Source organism: Aquarana catesbeiana, linkage group LG13 (assembly GCF_042186555.1).
Source record: "Aquarana catesbeiana isolate 2022-GZ linkage group LG13, ASM4218655v1, whole genome shotgun sequence".
Lineage (NCBI taxonomy): Eukaryota > Metazoa > Chordata > Amphibia > Anura > Ranidae > Aquarana > Aquarana catesbeiana.
The window spans coordinates 55,567,144-55,588,681 of record NC_133336.1 but is presented as its reverse complement, the minus strand read 5'-3'; the positions used below and the strand labels follow the sequence as shown (position 1 = coordinate 55,588,681).

The following is a 21,538-nucleotide window of genomic DNA, read 5'->3' as shown; positions in this document are numbered from 1 at the left end:
CTGTGTGAAGGGGGTGTGTTCCTTCTCTCCAATCAGCTCTCAGAGCTCTCCTCACTGAGCGCTGCAGAGTGTAACTTCAGCTCTCCACCCTTTCTATTGACCTCTCAGACAAGCTTATAAATTCAGCACTTTGAATGGATGTAAAGAAAAGAAGACTGCAGATAAACAGGAACAACTTATGTAGGAGGATTTGTTTCATCTCTGTGTATCACCTGAGAATTGCCTCTTCACTGGGTTTACAACCACTTTAAGGGCTCTTTCACACGGGGCGGATCAGTGATGATCCGCCCCGTGAACACCCGCTGGCTCAGCGGGGATCGCTCCGCCGATCCCCGCTGAGCAGAAAGATGACAGGTCCATCGCTGCACGCTGTGCAGCTACGGACCTGTCAGAGCGCCGCTCTCCCCTATGGGGGATCGGATGATGACGGACCGTAGTGTCCGTCGTCACCCGATCCGATCCGAAAACGGATGGAAAAGTAGGTTTTTCCTCCGTTACACTTTTCGGATCGGAGCGGCGTCGGATGTCAGCGGACATGTCACCGCTGACATCCGACGCTCCATAGGGATACATGTATGTCCGTTTTTCATCCGAAAACGGAAGGATGAAAAACGGACATACGGATCCCCCGTGTGAAAGAGCCCTAAGGTTCGATCCACTTTAAGGTTAGGTTCGGCAGGGGAAGCCGAGGCAGAGGCCCTTGTCCTCATCAACTTGAGTCATCAACATAGGGACAAGGAGACACTGCACCACACACTGCCGCCTTCTGCACCTGAACTGACAGAGGCCCAAATGCTAAAACTAAATGCTTAACTAAGCAGTGCCATCTGAACCCTACAGGTAAAATACAGCCCCCATATATGGATTTCATTTCCACTCCACTGAAATTAACTGGACCCTCTCCCCTTTTAAAAATCACGTAGGGCCATTCTCACGTGCAGCAGCCCATACTGCCCTCTGAAAAGTGATCCATGATAGATCACTTTTCAGATAGCATTTGACGGGCAGTGAGGTGGTGATAGGTCACCTCCTCACATTTTGTTTTAACCATAAAAAGGTTGAACCACCATGCTGCAACAACATGCATTGTACGTGGTTACAGGGTGGTTGCTGTGCTACTCCTGAATGCGACATGTGGTTTAATTTTTGGAAAGCATCGTGGCTCCAGCATGCCTGGGCAGCTGCATGCCTTTCTTTAGGGGGTCAGAGGGAGTAAAACTACGGCTCACTCGCCCGCTTTTACTGGCCTCTGGCTGTCCTTACAACAAGGTCCCCTTTAAACTAACTTAATTTAAAAAGGTATATTTAATGGACACATACTGTAACTTCATTGATTGGTGTTTTTTATCTCAACCTGGAGTTCAGCTTGAAATATTTCAAGACTGTAATTTAGTTTAAAAAGGACAGTTATTGTTTAATTAAGGAAGACATCACAAGGAAGAAGTCAAGTATTGGATGTTCATCTACCAACAAAGGATATAGTGTATTACAGCTAGATCTGACAATGATCTGAAAATGTTGCAATGTGTGTATTCAAAGGTTCATATTCCCATCATCATGTGTTCAATTGTCATGTTAAAAAAATAATACACTACAGTCTGATAATCGACTGTATGACAGTTTGGAAATTTAGACGTTTTCAATAAAAAAACACAAGGAGATTTGATTTTTCCTTTATATACACTAAAGGGGAACTCCACAAATCAATATTTTCATCAACGTTGACTATATGACCAATGTGCCCTCTAAGGCAGTGGTTCTCAAAGGCCATGGCCTTCAGATAGCTGCAGATCTAACCTCCCACAGTGCCACCCAACCTCCCATAGTGCCACCCAGGCTCCCATAGTGGTCCACGGTGCCCCTCAATTTATAACTTTCCCTTAGACCCCTTAGGAGCCCTCAGTACCCACAGTGCCCGCCACCTCCCACAATGCCTTTCCAAGCCCCTCAGTACCTCCATGTTTGCTACAGAGCCTCCAACCTCCCATGGTGCCCCAAACAGTGTCCCACAGTACCAAACCTCCAGTCTCCTAGAGGAACCACCAGCCCCCTCCACAGACTCCATCCCCCCAGCTCTCTCCAGGAACCTCACCCCTGAAAGGGCCATCAAGTCTGCTGCAGAGTTCCCTAACCCCTCCAGAATGTTCATCCCCCCACAGCAACATCCACAGCTTTCCAGAATTTCAGTACATAGTATGTATTCCCATACTTTTATTGTGTAAAAGAAACTTTTTTACCAGGCTCTGGTCTCAATGAGGTTGAGAACCATTGCTCTAAGTTGTCTGCTTATTCACAAAGAAAAAAGTTTCCAGGGTAGTACACAGGCACTGCTGGGACAAGGTCATTCAGTGCCCAGGGCAAAGATGCCAAACTACCCAGCCTTGGAATAGAATCAAGATGCCCCCATCCCTACAGTAAACCATTGCGCCCGGGGCGGCCTCCCCTCCTGCCCACACCTTGTCCTGGCCCTGGAAGGTGTGCTGGCCACGGTATATTTAGCAATCATCCTCTCAAAAGGACAGACCATTTTAGAAGGCTCCATCCTCTTTTGATGGTTATTTATTATGATTATATTAGTAAAATATGCTACTGGAAACGGGCTCTTGTTTGCTTCCAATGCAGAGCACACAGTTTACAGTCTTTAGCCTACATAGAACAAGATGGTTACGTGATGCATTTTTTACAAAGAGCCTTATGACTCTTAAGTATGACTTTTCTTTGTTGCCCTTATAACCCTGTTATACTGGATTCTCAACAGAGAACTCACCTGCCTAGCAAATCCAGTGTTGTCCTGCTGTGATCTATTGATCCACTTCCACAGTCCCGGTGTTGCACCACCATCTTGTTCTTTGATGTCACCTGTGTTCTGCAGTCAGCCCCTATGGTGCACCTCCAGGCCTACCCAAAGGATGCTTTTAGTCCCTGCTCCTAAAGCCCTCTGAGATATGTGATGAAAATATACCATAAAGTTGCTGAAGCAGGGACTACATATTCATGCCCAAACTTGAATGGGGGTAGGGCGGGGCAGAACTAGACAAAAACAAAAATGTAAAAAACAAAAACATTGCCATTTTATATTGGGTGGAGTGCAGGAAGCTGAAGTAATTTTGGAAAGTGAAAGTCCCTTTTAACCACTTGAGCTCTGGAAGATTTCTTCTTGCCGCCTCAACCTCTGCAACATCTCTAAAATACGCCCCTTTCTAACCAACTACACAACAAAGCTCTTAATTCACTCCCTAGTCATCTCTCGCCTCGACTACTGCATCTCCCTCCTTATTAGCTTACCTCTACATAGTCTATCACCCCTTCAGTCCATCATGAATGCTGCTGCCAGACTCATCCACCTCACCAAACCGCTGGATTCCGCTCACCCAACAAATTCAATTCAAGATACCAACAACTTACAAAGCCATCCACAATTTAGCCCCCAGCTACATCACTAGCCTTGTCTCAAAATACCAACCTAATTTTTCTCTGTTCCTTTCAAGACCTCCTGCTTTCTAGTTCCCTCATCACCTCTTCCTTTGCTCGCCTCCAGGACTTTTCCAGAGCCTTTCCAATCCTATGGAACTCCTTACCCCACCTGTCCGATTATCTCCTACTTTATTAGCTTTTAGACGATCAATGAAAACCCTCCTCTTCAGAGAAGCCTATCCTACCCACACCTAACAACTGCATTTTCTCCATCAGTTCATCCCCCACAGTTATTACCTTCCGTTTGACTTGACCCTCCCTTCTAGATTGTAAGCTCTAATGAGCAGGGCCCTCTGATCCCTCCTGTATTGAATTGTAACTGTACTGTCTGCCCTCATGTTGTAAAGCGCTGTGCAAACTGTTGGCGCTATATAAAATCTTGTATAATAATAATAATAATTTTACCCCCTTCATGAACAGACCATTTTTTGCTATTTGGCACTGTGTTACTTTAACTGGCAATTGTGCGGTCATACAACACTGTGCTCAAATGAAATTTAGAGCTTTTTTTCACACTAATAGAGCTTTTATTTAGTGGCATTTGATCACTACTGGGTTTTTTTTTTGCAATATAAAATAATAATAATTTTTTTTTTTTACTTTCTGCTATAAAACATTCAATAAAAAAAAAAAACAAACAAACAAAAAAAACACATGTATACTGATTGGTTTGCGTGAAAGTTATAGCTTCTACAAATGATGGTATACTGTATGTATATATATTATATATATATATTTTTTTTAAATACCACCAATTGTGCTGTAGCAAATAAAAGTATAGCTGTAGAGAGGGGAGTACGCACCCCCTACCCGGAAATATCAAATCACGTACATGTACGAGATTTGGCTCAGCGGAGCAGCCCTGCCACAGTATAAGTGTGGTGGGAGATCCTGAGGCAGTTATGAGAAAAGGCTACACACATTAAGATTCTTTTCCTAGAGAAATTAGAGATCTAAATTCTAGCATAGGGAGGAAACTATTTAGTCTCAGGTCGCTCAAGAGGACACGTGGTCAGTCAATGAAGTTGGACGTGAAGCAGTTTAACCATAAACTGCATAAGGGGTTCTTTACTGTTAGAACAGTAAGGATGTGGAACTCCCTTCTACAATCAGTGGTGTCGGTGGGAAGTCCCCCCCTTTCTATTCGTGTTTATAACACTGGTCTACAAATTTTGGGAAATGATCAACCTCTGAGATAAAATGTACTAATTCTTGCATATTGTGATTAGATGAATTAGGTGATAAAGGTGCTGGTTGGCTAAAGTTTTCAAGATATTTCACAATAAAGATTTATAGACAGGCGAGTATATTTGTCTACAAGGGAGGGAGGTGCCTGATGATCATGATGTCTCGTAACTTCTCGACAAAGTACGGTAGAACAATGAAAATGGTACCACATGGAAGTGTATAAATTTATCTTTACTTTGAGACTAAAGATCTTTACCCAACTGTAATTATTTGTCCTTTCATTGCAAGGTACCTTTTTCTTTTTGAGATCTTACAGTTACATCTGGTGACTTGTCAAGGTGTCATTGCCTAACATTTCCAAGGAACAGTTGCGTGATATTTTCCCTCAGAAGCCAAGATGCCTTGAAACTGTGTAACCAACACAGATAACTTCTGCTACATTCATAGTGAGGTTACATTTGCATCTCAAAAGTCCAGTATGACGGCAGTGGTAGAAAAGGGCATACGATCTATATTTTGGATGCAAAATAGGGGGATCAGGACAAGAGTTGGGCCTCTTATTATTGTTGCATTACATGTGCAACTTATCTGCATCATTGGCTAAACTATAAGAAAAAAGTTCATGCCTTTCGCAGTCTCAATGGTGTGGAGGGAGCATGGAAATGTTACATGAAAAACCAATAAATGAATGTAAAGTTATGATATTGGTATCAACAAAAAGATACATTTATAATGATTGGTGTGACACCATTGTCATTGCTATAGCACATTTTCCAGAAAAGTTATGGAGCATAACCGAATATCCCCCTCGTAATTTTGAATTATTTTGACCTGAAGCTGTATCTTGGAAACTGGAGCCAATTAATACTCAAGACTTAATTTTTCTTTATTAGTGACCCAATTCTGGTAAAAAATTAGCTACTTTCATGTCTGAGGCTTTCTCCTTGTAGACCAGTGTCATTTCTAGAAACCTTTAGATGGGCATCTACGGACACAATATACAGGGATATGGGAAGTGGTAGAGACATAATTGAATACACACACCCACTGTCAGAGAACTGTTTGCAGAAGAACTGGCCCACCTGCTAGTGTCCAGTGGAATCGCAGATTGGCACATAGAAATTCGCCAATGCAAATGCGCATGCGCTCATTGGCAGGCGCCCAGTGTCCTATTTAAAGCCAGCAGCATGAGCCATTAGTTGCTGGATGATCTTCAGCTCCCTCCGTGTGTTCCTTTGTTCTGGTTCTTGATATTATTGGATTTTCTGTTACAGACCCAGCTTGCCTTTGACCCGTCTTGTCACCATTGACCGCGATTCTGCCTGTTGATCCGTGTTTGACCTTTGACTTGCTCCGCTGCTGCCTGATTACCAGTGATTGACCTCGGCTTACTCCTAACTCTGCTTGCTGCCTTATTCCTGGCTGACATTCGATGTATGACTACTGGCCTGGCGTCTGACCCCGCTTCTGGCTCTCCCTTCTGCCAAGTCTTATCTGGTGCATCTGAGGGACTCCTGCCCAGCAGTACATCCCGCTTGTCCAGTCCCATTTAGCAGACATCTCCTCATCACTCAACCTGTTGCAGCTGGCAGCCCCTGTTTTTTTGGGGGGCATAGCACTCCCTGTTACCACCTTCAGGGGTGCGCTGCACTCAGCTGTAAGTGAGGCCCTCTCAGCACTTCGGCCTCTGACCAGGTACATGACATCCACACAGGCTGAACTGGATGAACTGATCTCTTTATTCAACCTTACCAACTATGTAACTATAAAGAATTTTAAAGGGAGTGGGGTGGGCAGGGTAGCATAAAGTGATATTTTTCATGTACATTAAGTTCAGCCTTATCTGACTCTCAGCTATTCCATGGGCCTGTATTTGGGCACCATGTCTCATATTCTTGAAGTGGTTCTAAAGCCTCAAGGCTTTTTACCTCTATGCATTAAGGTAAAACACCATCTGTGCTGCAGGATCCCCCCAGCCCCCCTCTTATCTGAGCCTGAACCAATCCAGCGAAGTGCACAAGTGCAGTGTCTCTGTATTCTTCCTCATTGGGCAGATTGATAGCAGTGGGAGCCATTGGATTCCACTGCTGTCAATCAAATGCTATGAAGAGGGAGCGGGGGACAGGGCTGAGTCGCTCAGTCTGTGTTAATAGACACAGACAGGGTGACCGCACAGATACCCCCCATTGAAATGTAGAAAAAATGATCCGCACTCTGGTTGTTGCTCTTAAAATGTCTTCATTTTATTATATAGCCACAGTGAACAAAATGCAGATTAAGTCAGTTGACGCGTTTCAGACTATAAGGCCTTAGTCATAACCACATTACATAAAACTTTGAAATAAATAGTAACTCTAAAGATCACAGGCTCCACCCATTGATTGTCTTAATTGAACGCAGGCAATTATCCAAAAAAGAGAATCAGCTGCAATACATATAGGGTGATCCATGTGTATGCTACTAATTTTCAGACACACCTTGTAGTGATAATATGCACATGCATGTGCTCATACACGTATAGACATATGCATAAGAGAGCACACCATAAAATTAAAAAAACATAAAGAAAAAAAAAAAAAAGAAAAGAATAATCCTGGTATGTGAAAAAGAACCCAGAAGAGAGAAAGGAAAAGAGAGAGAGGAGGCTCTGAGGAGAGGCATTCTTAACCTCTTGCCCACCAGCGCACGATGATGTATGCCGGCACAATGTCACAGTTGCGCAAATGGGCGTACCTGTACGTCCCCTTTAAGACGCGACATTGTGGGCGTGCGCCCACCGTGTAATCCGTGAGCGTGTCCAAGGGTCCTGTGGACTCGATGTCCGCTGGGGGCCCACGATCATGTCACGGAGCAAGATTAATAATAAAAATGCCATAAATCTATCCCCTATTATGTAGACTCTATAACTGTTGCGCAAACCAATCAATATTCACTTATTGCGATTTTTTTACCAAAAATATGAAGAAGAATACATATCGGCCTAAACTGAGAAAGAAATTTGTTTTTTTATATATTTTTTGGGGATATTTATTATAGCAAAAAGAAAAATATTGCGTTTTTTTCAAAATTGTTGCTCTTTTTTTGTTTATAGCGCAAAAAATAAAAACCACAGAGGTGATCAAATACCACCAAAAGAAAGCTCTATTTGTGGGGAAAAAAAGGACATAAACTTTGTTTGGGTGCAACTTCGCACGACCACGCAATTGTCAGTTAAACCTATGCAGTGCCGAATCGCAAAAAGTGCTCTGGTCAGGAAGGGGGTAAATTCTTCCGGGGCTGAAGTGGTTAATTTAAGTGCAAGTCCAGATCCCACATCAGGTTTAACCCCTGAGGCGATCTAGTTTTTAAATCTAAAAATCCACCATGCTTCTCTCCCCAGTAGCCTTCTCTCCCTGTCACCTCCTCTGGGCGAGTGAGACAACCGTTCTATTCCTCTGAAGCGAAATGAGGAAAGATCGCCCTGATGACATTGTCTAAGTGACGTGTTGTATTCGAAATATTTCTAGCATTTGGGTTATTTGTGTCACAGTTATGTGCCCCGATACGGGCTCTCAAAGGATGTGTGGTACAACCTACATATTGGAGGCTGCATGAAATACAGGTGATCAGGTAAATTACATAGTTTGTGCCACAGTTGATGTATTGCTGTATAATGAACCCTTCATCTGTGGCAACAAATGTTTTACCCAAAAGACACAAAATTACAGTACCTACAGATTTTTGTATTACAAGGGTAACTTCCAGGATAGGAGAGCCAGGTGGGTTGGCATTGTTTGGATGAGAAAAGACTAGGTGATCGTGCAGTACCTAATGTGGGCGCACGTCGGCTAGAAAAATGGCAACCTGCTTGCAATATCCCATTTAAATCTTTATCTGTATACAGTATTAGCAGATTCTTTTTTATTATTCTGACTATTTGACGATATTCTTGATAAAATGTAGTTACAAACGTGATAGGTTTGCCCGTTCTTCTATTTCTAGAGTTGTAAGGTTTATCAGATTTATTCTTATACTCTCTCTTGGTTTTAGGCTTATCTGACAGTAATTCCTCTCTGTCCATTATAAAAACCCTTTCCAGTCCTTGGTGTATAACAGATTTGTTGTAACCTTGGACCAATAAGCGCTGATGAATGACCTTGCATTCCAGCTCAAAGGCTGAGTCTGTTGAACAGTTTCGTTCGACTGGAATAAACTCCCCAGAAGGGATGGCATTGATGGTGTGGGATGGATGACAACTGGCTGCAAAAAGTGTAGTGTTACCAGGAGCATGGTTTCCTATAAGTGTATGTTGAAACATCACCTGTAGTTGGATCACCCATTAGTGTGATGTCTAAAAAGTTGATACTGAAAACATCATGCTCAATTGAAAAATGCAAATTTAACTGATTGTCATTAAGGCATTTCCAAAATTCTTGCAATCCTATAGTGTCACCATCCCACACTATCATGAGGTCATCAATATAGCGACCATTCCATACAATCTGCCTGTCAAAGAGGTTGCTGGGAGAGAACAAAAAGTGTTCCTCCCACCAACCCATGTAGAGGTTCGCCATGGACGGTGAGAATCTAGCACCCATCGATGCCCCACAGCGCTGGACATAATACATGCCATCAAATAAAAAAAGAATTGTGCTTTAATAAGAGCTCAACGCTTACCAAAATAAACTCCTGTAGCTCCTGAGAATAGGAGCTATAGCGTAAAGATGATATTGGATTGCCTGCAATCCAGCGCTGTGGGGGATTGACGAATAAAAGTGCCCTCACATCCAGTGTAGCCCACACATAGGTAGATGTCCATTTGATAGATGTAATATGGGATAGGACTGTGCTCGTATCTCTAATTTAGCCAGGCAATCTGTGTACTAAAGGCTGTAGGTGCCGGTCTACCCATTCTCCCATCCGATCCAATAAGGAACCAATTCCAGCCACGATTGGTCATCCCTGTAAAGGCCAATCAATTTTGTGAATTTTGGGCAGATGATGGAAGACCAGCACCATAGGTTTATCCACATAGAGATACTCAGCAGTTTTGGATGACAAAACTCTCATACTAATGTAAATGTTTTAAAAGAGTTGATTGAAACGGCATAGTGGGATTGTTGGACAGGGGACGATATGTATCACTGTCACTAAGCTGTCTGATAGCTTCAGATCTATATTGTTCCCTAGTCATCACCACCACTGCTCCTCCCTTATCAGCTGCCTTTATCACTAACCCCTTATTGTCTTTTAAAGAGGAAGTAAACCCTGATGGGTTTTACTTCCTCTTTATTTCCCTGCAAAGGTAAAGCATAATGGGCTACTATGCATCACATAATAGCCCATTATGTGTCACTTACCTGAAACCAAAGCCTGCAACGTCACCGCTGTCCCCACTAGCTGCAAGCGTCCATCTTCACTCCTCTTCCTTCCGGGGCCGCGAACTCCAGCTCTGTGACTGGCCCGAGTCGCGTGAAGTCACTCTGCTCGGGAGCCGTCACGGCATGACCTCCTTTAGAAACGGCATGTTCTGCCCTTTTACGGTGCGCATGCGCTGTAGACATTGGTGCACGGCTTTATTGTAAATATCTCCTAAACCGCGGAGGTTTAGGAGGTATTTCCAGCACCTACAGGTAAGCCTTAATATAGGCTTACCTGTAAGTAAAAGTGGTTGTACAGGGTGTACAACCACTTTAACTGCTGTAAAGCCTGTCTCTCTTCCTTAGAGATGTTAGTTTTCCTCGATGTTAAGCTAGATTGTTCCGATTGTATCAATTACCCCTCCATTACAGCCTGAAAAGTATCTATAGTGGAATTTCTTGCATTTACAGGGTAGAAAAACTTGCCCCCATATTGTGATGTACTACATGAAACTCCATAGGAGCCCATATGCAATTCAGAGTACAGCTGTTCTAAAGTTAATGATGCAGATAAGTCCTGAAACATAAAACCCCCATTGAAAGCAGCTCTTACTGAAGAGGAGGGGCCTTTAGCGCCGGTGGGGGACCCCAGAAGAGGAGGTTCGGGGCTGCTCTGTGCAAAACCATTGCACAGACCAGGCAAGTATAACGTGTTTGTTATTTTATTGTAAAAAAATTATGTATAATGTTTTGTTAAATCCAATAACTTTTTTTATTGATTTTTTTTTTTTTTTTTTTACACGCTCATATGTACAATATATTTCGTACATACATTCCAGATACAAGCGAATAAACAAAAGAAACAAACAAAAAAAAAAAAAAAAAAATAGTTCAACATCAAATCTCCCTCTCCCCTCTAAAGCCTTGCTTATTATGATCCACCTTCCCTATCCAGGCCAAAATCAACTAGCCACCTTCCCCATATAGTCTCGAACTTCCCTGAACAGCCTCAATGCAAACACACATACTTCTCTTTTAACAAACTTTCCCTAATTTGTGTTCTCCAATCCTCCACTGATGGGGGGTATATCGAGATCAATTTCTGAGCTATTAACTTACGCGCCTGAAACAGGCTTCCTAATACTGTAATAAAATCGCCATTCAAGATCCAAGATTGTTCCATCATGTTTAGCGGGCACAAACCCGCATCCAGTGGCAAATCTATTCCTTTTCTTCAGCTGTTCCTGCCTGTAGGATCCACTGAATCTGAGCCTGCAAGACCCCCGTAATAGGGGTCCCACGCATCTGCTTTTTTCCGTCTATGGCATAACCACTCTGCTGAGAGTTTGACGTCCCGCAATTCTGAACCAACCCATCCTATACCAAGGCCCCTGATGTTCCATCCCAGTGCCAACGTTCGGTCTTTCGGTGGTGGTCCGGAGCAATTAGATCGAACAGCTTACTCAGACACTCTGTAGTGGGGGGGGTCCTGAGTTTCTGGTAAGCGGCTAGTCACTCTATATGTGGTGGTGGACCAAGCACCTTGTCCTTATCCAGCAGGACCTCAAGTGAATTTTAACAAACACCTTGGTGATTCATCTTGTTGTTTTCACATGGACTTACATATGTATTCTCTTCACTGTTGCACATGAAGATTGCACTTTTGATGGTTTACTCATTTGTTATTTATAATTTTATATTTATTGGTGGTTCAATATAATTCATATGCTTTACACACCTAATTTGGTATTCACTTCAAAAGGAGGACTGTTTGTCACTTGTATGGACACCAGTTTCCCCATTAGCACAATTCCAATTTTTCTAAATCTATTCCTAACAAGCTATTAATGGTCTCTATTGGAGTTTGGGACAATTCCATAGCATATGAATGAGATTCGCGGGTCCGCCCTTACATCGAGGACAGAGAGGGGAGTCCCTTCGTTTCCATTTGAGTAATTTCTCAGGAGTATAAAAACACCCTATGCAAGATAAATAATTGTGTTAACTTGTGCGTGGTAGATAAAGATACGTCAGGAATTGAAGTTAAGGGCATTGACCATTGATCATCTGATATTGGACCCACATCCTGTACCCAATGAGCCCTTGCTAGAATGACAACTAATTCTTGAAATTTGTTAAACAATACCCCATATAATTGGGATATAAGTCCTTTTTTATGTATCTTAGGATCTAATAACTAAATTGTTATTGACTTATTTAATTTTAATTCACAGGAGCGGGACTGTGCGTTTATAGCATGCCTAAGCTGGAGGTATTTATTGTTACTTTAAAAGCCTTTTTTCCATAGAATCATCATGGCAAATTTTTACAAGGTAGGTTGCTGGGTCTTTCCTCAACCCCTTCTAATTACTTGTCTTGGGACTGGCATGCAGAACGTGATAAGACATGTGCATACAGTACTAGGGCTAATTTAGACAGGAGTCATATTAACCTACCATCATGCCTTTGGAGTGTGGGAGGAAACAGGAGTACCTGGAGGAAACCTAGGCAAGCATGGGAAGAACATGCAAACTCCATACAGATATTGTCCTGGCCAGTATTTGGACCAAGGAACACAGGGGGCTTTTCTAGTTCTCTTCACTTTAATTACGCTTTGACTGTATTGTTTTCTCCTAATTACTTAGTATGTCCATACAAAAAAAAAAAAAATATATATATCATGATAAAGAACCAAGGATCCCAGTGCTGCAAGGCTTAAGTGCTAACCACCAAGCCACTGTGGGGACCCATGGCGCCGCTTAAAATCAGAAGAGATGTGTTGGCCTCTAATACATAACAAACATAACATATAAAAAGCTATTAAAAAATATAAAGACACTACCTCTGCAGAATGGATTTTCCCTCTTGATGCAAATAAGGATTTTTTTGTGTTTACATATTTGGCAGAGATATGAAAACTATGCACCAATGCAGGTGGTTCTATCTTTCCTAGAATTCTTCACAGTAGCTCATCCAGCAACATGACTATGCTCTTTCCTATAAAAGAACAGAACAGTGCTCTGTCAATGTTGGCAGAAGCCAGAGAATTGCTTGGCAACCTGCAAGCAGCTCTACGGCACAGGAGAGTCTCCCACCGGGGCGGGGAGTTGTCTGCAGCTAAGCGTAAGCCGGGTCACTGCTACATGGCTCCTCGGTCTAAACCAGACCCATTATTGTTCTCAGAGCTCCAGACACAATTCTATAGACTTCTCTCTTTTTTGTCCCATCTTTTGAAAGTCATGACGCAGTTCATTATGCTCATCTTATCCCTTAGGCTGGCAGTTTTTAAATTTAACCCCAACAGCAGCAGAAAATATAATAGCTTTAAGAGCTCAGTTCACAACAAAAATAACCATAAAATGTTACACCAGTATGGTAAAATTACCAAAATTCACAGCAATTTCTATGAAAAAATAAATAAATAAATAATAAAAAAAAAAGACTAATGTGGCATCCAGTTTCTCAAACTGTACATAAAATAAATATAAACACAATAATAATAATAATATGGGGGACGTCTAGCTCAAGTGATAGATGCATTTTTTGTGTAGCGAGTCCACGTCAGACAGGCGTTATAGTTAAGGGCCTGGTAGCCCACGTTTATTAAAATGGAAAAAACAAAAACACAAAGTAATTCAGGATTCCCACGCAGAAGTTCAAACTTCATTTAGCACTCAAACGAAAAACATACCAAGCCACCTGGCTCTCTCTTGTCAGCAGTTCATCTGCTTGCTCCCAACAGACTGGCCAGCCTTTCCCAGTCCCTGGGCAAAGAGTCCCCCTTACATGGACTACAGTCTCCGACAGGGCAGACAGCTTTGTTGACGCAGGTCTGTCTGCAAGCTGCTCACACTCCACCTTCCACCTCTTCTGCTCTCACCAGCCCCTCGTTATATGAGCTGTGTGCACCTGGGCACACAACCTGCTGGCTATCCACAAGACCCGGACACAGGGTTGGAGATCCCGTCCCAACCAAGACTCCTAGGGATCTCCAAACTACAGAGCCCCATCCGGAATGAACAAAATCTGGAGAAAGCTGCCATAGCAGTTTTCTCTGTTTTAAAGCTATGCTCTGTAGCTCTTGATATGCAGACTCTGGGGTTGATTTACTAAAGGCAAATAAACTGTGCACTTTGCAGAGTGCAGTTGCCCTCTGCAAGTGCAATTGCTCCAAAGCTTAGTAAATGAGGTAAGGCTTCACTTTGCAAGGAGTACCCAATCCCGTGCAAGGAAAATTTAAAAAACTGCATTTTTGCTTGCACATGATTGGATGATGGAAGTCAGCAGAGCTTCTGCTCATTTACCAAGCTCTGGAGCAACTGCACTTTGCAAAGTGCACAGTCTTTTTTCCCTTTAGTAAATCAACCCCTCTGCATCCATTTTAACCCCATTTTCCCAGAGACAGGGACTCTCACTATTACAATAATAATATATCTCAACAAAACACACACAAACACACATAAATACAGTGCCGTGAAAAAGTATGCATACCCCTTGAAATTTTCCACATTTTGTCATGTTACACCCAAAAACATAAATGTATTTTATTGGGATTTTATATGATAGACCAACACAAAGTGGTACATAATTGTGAAGTGGAAGGAACATGATAAATGGTTTTCAATTTTTTTTTTTACAAATAAATATCTGAAAAGTGTGGTGTGCATTTGTATTCAGCCCCCTTTACTCTGATACCCCCAACTAAAATCTAGTGGAACCAATAGCCTTCAGAAGTCACAAGTAAATAGAGTCCACCTGTGTGCATTTTATTCTCAGTATAAATACAGCTGTTCTGTGAAGCCCTCAGAGGATTGTTCATGAAGGCCAAGGAACACACCAGAGAGGTCAGGGAGTTGTGGAGAAGTTTAAAGCAGGGTTAGGTTATAATAAAATATTCCAAGCTTTGAACATCTCATGGAGCACTGTTCAATCCATCATCCAAAAATAGAAAGAGTATGGCACAACTGCAAACCTACCAAGACACGGCCGTCCACCTAAACTGACAGGCCCGGGCAAGGAGAGCATTATTTAGAGAAGCAGCCAAGAAGCCCATGGTAATTCTGGAGGAGCTGCAGAGATCCACAGCTCAAGTGGGAGAATCTGTCCACAGGACAAATATTAGTCGTGAACTCTACAAATCTGACCTTTATGGAAGAGTGGCAAGAAGAAAGTCATTGTTGAAAGAAAGGCGTATGAAGTCCTGTTTGCATGTGGGGGTCACAGCAAACATGTGGAAGAAGGTGCTCTGGTCAGATGAGACCAAAATGTAACTTTTTGTCCCAAAAGCAAAACACTATGTGTGATGGAAAACTAACACTGCACATCACCCCAAACACACCATTCCCAATGTGAAACATGGTGGTGGCAGCATCATGTTGTGGGGATGCTTTTCTTCAGCAAGGACAGGGAAACTGGTCAGAGTTGATGGAAAGATCAATGGAATCGTTTCGATCAAAGCATATTCATGTGTTAGAATGGCCCAGTCAAAGTCCAGATTAAGAATCTGTGGCCAGACTTGAAAATTGCTGTTCCCAGATACTCTCCATACAGTATGACAGAGCTTGAGCTATTTTGCAAAGAAGAATGTGCAAAAATTTCTCTAGATGTTATGAGGTTTGGGGGTTGTTTAGCTTCAGTGTAGAGCTTACCAGTGAGCTGAGTCTATGCCAGATATGCAGTTTAAGGGCTTTTTTGGCCCATGTTTATTGAAGTAAAAGAAAAACAGTCCATCCAGGATTCCCACGCAGGGGTTTCTTCCACAAAGCAATAATGAAAAAAATGGAAAATACCGAGCCACCTGGCTCTCTGGTCAGCACTGCTGTTCAGGCGTTGATCTCGGTCCTCTTGACCCTGTAACTGTGTCCCTGTTTGGTACCCACACTGTACCTCTGGTGACACTCTCTTAGACCCCTTTCACACTGGGGCGGTTTGCAGGCGTTTTTGCACTAAAAATAGCGCCTGAAAACCGTCCCTAAACAGCCTCCGCTGTTTGTTCAGCGTGAAAGCCCGAAGGCTTTCACACTGAAGCGGTGCGCTGGCAGGAGAAGAAAAAATCTCCTGTCAGCCGCTTCTTTGGAGCGGTGAAGGAGCGGTGTATTCACCGCTCCTAAACCGCTCCTGCCCATTGAAATCAATGGGACAGCGCGGCTATACCGCGGTAATACCGCGGCTATAGCCGCGCTATACAAGGGGTTTTAACCCGTTTTCGGCCGCCAGCGGGGGGTTAAAACTGCACCACTAGCGGACGAATACAGCGGTAAAACAGCGCTAAATATAGCGCTGTTTTACCGCCGACGCCCCCTACCGCCCCAGTGTGAAAGGGGCCTTACAGCTTCCTGGCTTACGTTATTGCCACACGGCTGCTTCAGGCCTGTAGCCTAGGCCTTAGGTCTGCTCCTTAGAACAAAAGGGTTTCCTTGAGTTAAGCTCTCTCCTAGCTTACTCCTGATCAGCGCCTTGCTGCTCTGTCACAAAGTACATCTGCCTCCTGCAGACATGCATGCTCTGGCTGAACCCATGCAATCTTTGACTCCTGCAGAGGGATAGGAGTCCACCTGACTCCCATGCACAGACTTCGTGTCTGTCGGGTGGGGCCCTGAGCCATAGCCAGGTCACAACTAAATAGCCCAGCACACAGCTGTGCAATCAGCATACCTTTCTCTCCAAAATCTGGTGTAAACCAGCAATATTCCAGGTAGCACAGGGTCCCAATGCCCCAATGTGCAAAGCTGGTAGAGAGATACCCAAAAAGACTTGCAGCTGTAATTGCAGCAAAAGGTGGTTCTACAAAGTATACAAACCCTAAAATAAAAAATACAATTCTCTTCTCTTTCAATTGCTAGGTCAATGTTTTCAATTCAGCATCCAATTTCAGGATGCACAGGACATTAGAATATGTACAATTTTTCCTGAACGAAAACCACATTCTCAGAATTTCATTCATTCAAGAAAAACTTGCCGTTCCTTTCCTTTGATTTAATGTACCACTATGGTCAATGGGCAGGTCATTGGGCAAGGGCGCTTTAAGGGGGGTGTATACACCGCTCCTAATGCGCCTCAAAGAAGCTGCTTGCAGGACTTTTTTTGACATCCTGCCAGCGCACTCGGGCTTTCACACTGGGATTGCAGATCAGGCTTTTTTCAGGCGCTTTACAGGCGCTATTTTTAGCACTAAAGCGCCTGAAAAATGCCTCCAGTGTGAAAGGGGTCTAACACCAAGAATTGAGCAATAAAAGACCAAAGGACCAGTGTAAATGGGGCGTTAGCGTGATAACACTGCTCCTCCACTTATACAGTACACTGAGTGAACCTTGTCACCCTAATGCTGGCCATACACTATACAGAAAATCGGCCGAACACATTTTCGAAAAACAAACGTTCGACCGTGGCCGCAAACGATCGTGCCATCATGTAATGACCGATAAATTGTTCAGTGGACATGAATAAATAATTTTTTGTTAGTTTTTTTACATATACCTGGTGCAGACAGTTCGGACGGGAAACACATTAACCTTGCAATTTATCGTACGTTCGGCATTAATTTTCCAAACTTCCCGTTCGTTTTTTTCCCACAAAAACGTCACAAACGATTATCGATTTGTGCCCATTAACTTGCCGAAAAACGAATGAAGTGTCTATACGAACGATTTTTCGGCCGATTTTTCGTATAGTGTATGGCCAGCATTAGTGTGCTGACAGTATCACCAGCAACATAAGGATGAAAAAAAACCAAAAGTGAACTAAAGCCTGGTACACACCACAGTTTTTTTCGTGCAACCCGCAAAAAAATCCCCGCCCGCTGAGCTGTTGTGTTCTGACAGAAGGACGCCCCACGCCAGAATACTCCAATCAGCACTCTCTACTATTGGCTGAGAGTTGGGTTGGAGTGGGTCGGCTGCTGGTTTTCCAGACGGCTTCTGTTGGACAGACCAACATACACATGGGCAGAATGTCGGCTGGTATTTCTTGTACCAGCAAATGTCTCCCGACATTCTGCATGTGCGTACGGGGGCTTAAGGCAGCCATCAGACTTTAATTACTTACATATGGCTAATTATATCACTGCGCATGTATAACCTTTTAAACATAGATGCATCAGTTGTAAAAGCAATGATAAAAAGTGGTCATAGACAAGAAGGTCATCTAATGTTGTGGATTTCAGCTAGGTGTCGGATAAATTTCGTATCCGAGAGCAGTGGTGTATTTTGGTTTTGTGCTGCCCTAGGCAGGACTAAAATTGGGGGCGCCTCCCCCATGTGAATTTGCCACACCCCTTCCTTTGTAAGACCCACCCCTTCATCTGTAAACTCCACCTCTTCCTATTAGAGCTCCACCTCAGGAGTTGGTAAGAGACTGCAGACATACTATAGGAGCTGGTCAGAGACTGCAGACATACTATAGGAGCTGGTCAGAGACTGCAGACATAATACAAGAGGCGGTCAGAGACTGCGGACATGATACAGGAGATGGTCAGAGACTGGAGGATCGGATGGAAATTGACAGGCGGTCTGTTTCCATCTGATTTCCCCATACAGGAGAGCAGGACTGTGCAGAGTGGACACGGAGCTGTCGTCCGCCTGCTCAACGGGGATCAGCAGAGCGATCCACTGCTGAGCAAGCGGAATCTGCTACACGGAGGTGCCCGCGTGAAAGGACCCTTTAGCTGGCCATTCACTACGCAAATCTTGGTTCCAAATATACCTACTGAAATGTAATCAGTGGGTGGCTCTGTTGGCACCACTCAACCCAACATCCATTTAAAAGTTAAATGGACACAGGTGGAAAACGGTCAGCTGAACAGTACCTGTTAGGGATGAGCTCAGACGTGTTCGGATCCTAGTCCCAACCCACCTCAGCAATCCCACCAGGAAGCCGTCACTGCACATTGCCAATCATGAGCAGCGTGTGTATGTGCAGCTGTGGGCCGGGAAATGCCTCACTGCCTATGATTGAAATCAGATGGAAACAGATTTGTGCAGTGACGGCTTTCTGGCGGGATTGCTCAGGTGAGTTGGGACTAAGATCCGAACACGCCTGTGCCCATCCCTAGCACCTGTATCCAATCAGATGCCGGCACTGTTTGGATACTATGACAGCCAATGACGCTGGGTGTTAAGGCCTGTACACACGATAAGAAGATTGGAAGAAAAATTTCGTACAACGGACAATTGGCCGATTATCTGATAGTTCGTATTGTGCTTTCAGCCGATTCCCACTTTTCGGAAGACAAAACCTGAAGGTGCAAGCTAAAAAAATTTTATCGTAAATGAACACAACTTCCGATTTTCATCTAACCACTTGCCTACAGGGCACTTTCACCCCCTTCCTGCCCAGGCCAATTTTCAGCTTTCAGCGCTGTCACACTTTGAATGACATGCTGCACTGTAAACATGTGAAAATTTTTAATTTTCTTCACACCAATAGAGCTTTCCTTTGGTGGTATTTAATCACATAATCACTGCTGGATTTTTTATTTTTTACAAAAAGAAGAAGAAGAAGAAGAAGAAGAAGAAGGAGGAAGGATCAAGGAGGAGGAAGGAGGAGGTTTTCTTAGTTGGTGGGCATTGATCGGCATTGATGGGTGGCATTAATGAGCATTGATAGGCGGAACTGATAGCCAGCACTGACTGGCATCACTAATGGGAACTAATTGGTGGCACTTGTGGGCACTGATTGCTGGCACTGGTGACACTTTATTGTAATCAGGGCACTGATAATCAGTCTCGATGTCCCCTGTAAGGAGATGCCGCTGATCTCCTCACCACACTCTCCGTCAATGTGAGGAGATGAGAGCCGATTAACGGCATCTCCGTGTTTACATGTGACCGGCTGTGAGTGGACACAGCCGATCACATGGTTAAAGAGCCGTGGCCACGGCCTTTTACAGAGATCGGGGTCGCACCGTGTCCTAGCAACACGGCGCGGACGCGATCGCCGCACGTATGTTCTGGGGCGCCATCATATCACGTCCTCCCAGAACGAGAGCCGTACTGTCCCTCCATTAAGGATGAGCTCCGGCGTGTTCGCATGCTGCACGTGCCGAGCCCGCTAGGAAGTCGGCACGGCGCAGCGCTAATCACAGGCAGTGAGACATTTCCCGATCTCTGCAGCCGCACATCGGGAAATGTCTCACTGCTTGTGATTAGCGCTGCGCCGTGCCGACTTTCTGGCGGGCCCTGCACGTGCAGCATGCGAACACGCCGGAGCTCATCCTTACCCTCTATCATTTGATGGTGGGCGGGCGGCAAGCAGTTAATTAGTACAGTTTTCGTCCGTAAAAAAATTGTAACAGCAAGACTACTGTACACATGCTCAGAAACAAAAGAATACATTAAAAACAGTTCAACACATTACATCACTTCCGAAGTTGTATTTTGTCGTACGAGAAATTTCGTAAGTTGACTAACCTCTTCATTTTCCATATGGGACTAGCATGCAAAAAAAAAAAAAACTGACAATTATTCGGCTGATAATCTCTTCACAGGTACCAGGCTTTAGACATAGCCTAGCAGAGGGAATGGTCATGGATGGGGGGGGGGTCCATTTCATTTGCTCGGCCCATAGGCTGAATGTAAGAAATCTATGGGTGTATGGCCAGCCTTAGAACTTTGTCTAATCAGTAATTAAGCTAACAGCCAACTACCACAGCACAAACATGATTGCTTGACGCCCCCCAGAGTGCCTGCAGATCCGATCGTCATCTCTGCTGCACAACACCGCTCATCTTTCTACAAGCTTGCTATGCAAACCTGTTAAATATTTATTTTTATACGCTATGAATATCTAATATTAGCTGACATCACAAACTATGAGCAATACGCAAGATTTACTGTACTGAGCTTCTTGATTTCCTGCTGCATTGTTCGATCGATTCTATTGTCCCCCACATAGAATAAAGTGGAATTTCTCACCTTGATGTGCGGTTGTGCCAGGCAGCCTCTGTATATGAAGCTCGTTGCTAAGACAGGCAGCTCTGAGTTGACTTCCTCTTGGTTTCCTGAACTCTCCTGTGCAGGTCAGAGAGGTGTGACTGTGTCTCCAGGCAGGTGGAGTCTTTCTTTGACTTCACAGAGGAATACCTCCCATGCAATGTAGGTTAATGACTACACGCCCAGGGATTTTTTTTTTCTTCTCTTGCTTCCGCTAAGCCTGTTTTTAACCTGCAGTAAGCCAGAGAGAAAATGTGAAGAGAGAGAGAGAGAACAGATGCTTTGGCGACATTACGAGATCTTGTAGAAGTGTAATCCCCTCTAAAAAGATAAGGATTTGTTTGAAAGATCAGGAATAAAAATCTAAGAGCCCGCAGAGATGTACGTGTGACGCTGCCCGCAGACATTAGAGCAGCCTTTCTCAACCTTTTTATCACGGAGGAACCCTTAAAATAACTTTCAAGTCTTGGGGAACCCCTATTAATGATATACAGCGATACCTCGGTTTGCGAGTAACGCGCTATAGGAGCGTTTCGCAAGATGTGCTGAACTTTTTTTTTTCATCCTGACTTGATTTGCGAGCGCTGTTTCACAAGATGAGCAGGACTC

At 43.8% G+C, this 21,538-nt stretch overlaps 1 protein-coding gene across 1 annotated transcript in view; it reads right to left on the bottom strand.

Moving 5' to 3' along the window:
- The window catches only part of CLBA1 (clathrin binding box of aftiphilin containing 1), a 46,043-nt gene extending 24,930 nt beyond the window's left edge, over positions 1-21,113 (bottom strand). The window contains exon 1 of the mRNA XM_073608847.1: positions 20,912-21,113. The gene's annotated coding sequence lies outside the window, so the exon portion shown is untranslated. The remainder of the gene's footprint in view (positions 1-20,911) is intronic.
- Positions 21,114-21,538: the final 425 nt, after the last annotated feature.